This window comes from Priapulus caudatus, unplaced genomic scaffold (assembly GCF_000485595.1).
Source record: "Priapulus caudatus unplaced genomic scaffold, Priapulus_caudatus-5.0.1 Scaffold109, whole genome shotgun sequence".
NCBI lineage: Eukaryota > Metazoa > Priapulida > Priapulimorpha > Priapulimorphida > Priapulidae > Priapulus > Priapulus caudatus.
Genome location: NW_014577170.1, coordinates 697 through 3,864, shown reverse-complemented (window position 1 = coordinate 3,864; position 3,168 = coordinate 697).

Below are 3,168 nucleotides of genomic sequence, written 5' to 3'. Positions count from 1 at the left end.
GCGAACTTTTTAATTTGAGATGAGAAAAAAATCCCAATAAAATTGCTACAGAACAATAAAGGTTTGGGTAGTCCTTCATCCTTGATTCCTAGCGTATATGATATCTAAAGCTTGCAACTAATCATCGCGGCACTTGACCCCCTACCCACGCACGCACTACCGCCTGCCCGCTCCATGGGCCCCACGCACTCCTGTCTGCCCGCTCCCCCACGCACTCCTGTCTGCCCGCTCCCCCGCGCACTTACGACTGCCCGCTCCCCCACGCACTCCTGTCTGCCCGCTCTCCCGCCGGCCCGCTCCCCCTCCCTACGCACTCGCAGCAGCAGCAGCAGCAGCAGCAGCAGCCGCCGCCTCTGTGCCTCTATTCCAATTACTTGCCGATGAACGCCTAGCTCTTTCATCCCGGGATCAAAACATGTTCCGTGGATTGACGGGCGCGGACAGTGAGCTGCGTCGATCGAGAGCCGTGCTGCCTGCCGTGTCCTCTCCTCCCTTGATTGCCTCGCTGCTGCGCTTGACAGCACGCACGCACGCACGCACGCACGCACGCATGCAAGTACGCGCGAACGCATGCACGCTAGTACGCATGCACGTACACACGCACGCACGCACGTACACACGCACGCACGCACGCACGTACACACGCACGCACGCATACATGCACGTACACACGTACGCACGCACGCACGCACGTACACACGCATGCACGCATGCACGCACGCATGTACACACGCACGCACGCACGCACGCAGGTACGTACGCACGTGTACGCGCGCGCGTGCGCACATACACACGCACGCACGCACGTACACACGCACGCACGCACGCATGTACACACGCACGCACGCACGTACACACGCACGCACGCACGCATGTACACACGCATGCACGCACGCCCGCAGGTACGTACGTACGCACGTGTACGCGCGCGCGTGCAAGCGGCAGACGCGTGCGAACGCATCGCGCCGCCTCCTCCTCACGCACCGTTACTATGGATCTGCTCCCGCGCGTCCACGCGCATCTGCGTCCACTTCGTGAAAGGTCGATCTCGTGTTATTCCCGGTAACGGATAGTTATACGCGAAATACGCAATTATAACAACGACGTCGCCGGGCAGGCAGGCAGGCAGGCAGGCAGGCAGGCAGACGATAGACAGCGTAGCGCGCGCGAGAGAGAGATGCGCGCGTGTATAGCTCGGCTGCCAACTCCTAGCTGGGTTTAAACAGATAGCGTCTGACTGCATGGATTCCGCGTCGCGCCACAGCACGCCCCACATCTCCGGTGTCGCTGTTCGAGCTACCGTTGTTGTTGTTGTTGTTGTTGTTGTTGTTGTTGTTGTTGTTGTTGTTGTTGTTGTTGTTGTTGTTTTGTGTACGCGGCGCCAGAGTTGACGCTATAAGTGCATGAGGTTTTACAAGTAAGATGATAAGATAAGACTTGTATAATTGTATGATATAAGGTTCCTATGATCGACTTCTGATATGTAGTACTATTCAGTGAATAACGAGAATTCGCAACGATCACTGGCGATCGGAGTTATTGATCACGAGTGAGTAAATATATAAATAAATAATTTAAATAAAGTTAGATCAAATAAAAATGTAGGTGTTTAGTGACGGAGGGTTTGTCGGGTGAGTAGATGACGTGCTAGTGGCGTCATGAGCGGCACCGCCAGCAGCTAGCTATAGGCGAGTGCTACCCTGAGTACACAGAAACCTGACTACGTATTGAGAGGGGGAACACACGCGCACGCACTCTCGAAGAAATCTGCGAAACGTCGAGAAAACGTCCGTCCGCCTCCGACGAGTAATTAATTGTCCGAGAACCACCGCGATATGTTTGCCTTGTCTGCCCTCGATGCCACTCTAGACTGACCCCGACGCGCCAGAGGGCGCCGCGGCCGGGCACGTCGGGGAGGTCGCGACGTCGTCTAGACTCGGCCAGGTTTGGCGCGAAGAAGCGACCGTGCCTCTCTCTATATTGATATAGATGCGCGAGGGTCGAGACTCGGCGCCCTAGTAAATGCGAACGTGACTAAATAATGTAGCAGCAGCAGCAGCAGCAGCAGCAGCAGCAGCAGCGGCGGCGGATATAGGTATCACACTGGGACATCATTTCCCATAGGCGGCCATACTTACGAAAGAATTCCCATAAATCAGCAGAAGTTTTTTTGAGAAATGACAATGCCATCCTCTGAATCCACGTCGCAAGTGACACCATATATGTTGTTTTTTTTAACATTTTTTTTATAAACAAGCTTTTGCCGGCACGCACTCGAAATGGCCACTTTGCAATGTAATTTTACGCGAAAAAGTAGGCTTCTTTCGGCCGCCCCAGCAACGCACCCCGGACGAGCCGCTTACACTGTCAGATTCAGCAGAGATTCTAGTTTCTGAAATTTACAAATGCAAAGAGTTTTAACCATTTCTAATGAGAAATAACAAATTCAAGCGCATGCATACACTGAAAAACGATCTTATTCTTGATCTGTTCCAGCGCTGATTGGCTGATTTCCCACCATAATACCTATAGGGCTAGCTCTATCTGTCTGCGCGTGGCTGCCATTCGGGTCGCATCCTCGACCGCAAAATTTCTCGCACGGCCGCGGTCGCCGGCGAGTCGTGATGCTGTGTCGACTGTCGATGATGCTGTGATCGAGTACGTGCTGCTGAAGCCATAGCTTGAGTCGTCTATCATTGCTTACTGTTGTCATCAGCTGCCTCTAACACCGTAGTACGGGGTGGCCACTGTAGCTACTGTCGCCGTCATTTGCTGCTATTGCCATCGTCGGCTCCCTCCCGACACCCTTGCCGTCATCCGGTGTTATCATGATACCGTGATACTGCTACCGTCGCTACTGCTGTCATCATGCTGCTTCTAATACCCTAGTCTCAAAGTGCTATATATATATCGCTGCTATTGCTGTCATCATGCTGCTTCTAATACCCTAGTCTCAAAGTGCTGTATATATATCGCTGCTATTGCTGTCATCATGCTGCTTCTAATACCCTAGTCTCAAAGTGCTATATATATCGCTGCTATTGCTGTCATCATGCTGCTTCTAATACCCTAGTCTCAAAGTGCTATATATCGCTGCTATTGCTGTCATCATCTGCTTCTAATACCCTAGTNTGCTATATCGCCGCTACTGTTGCTATCGTTTGTTGG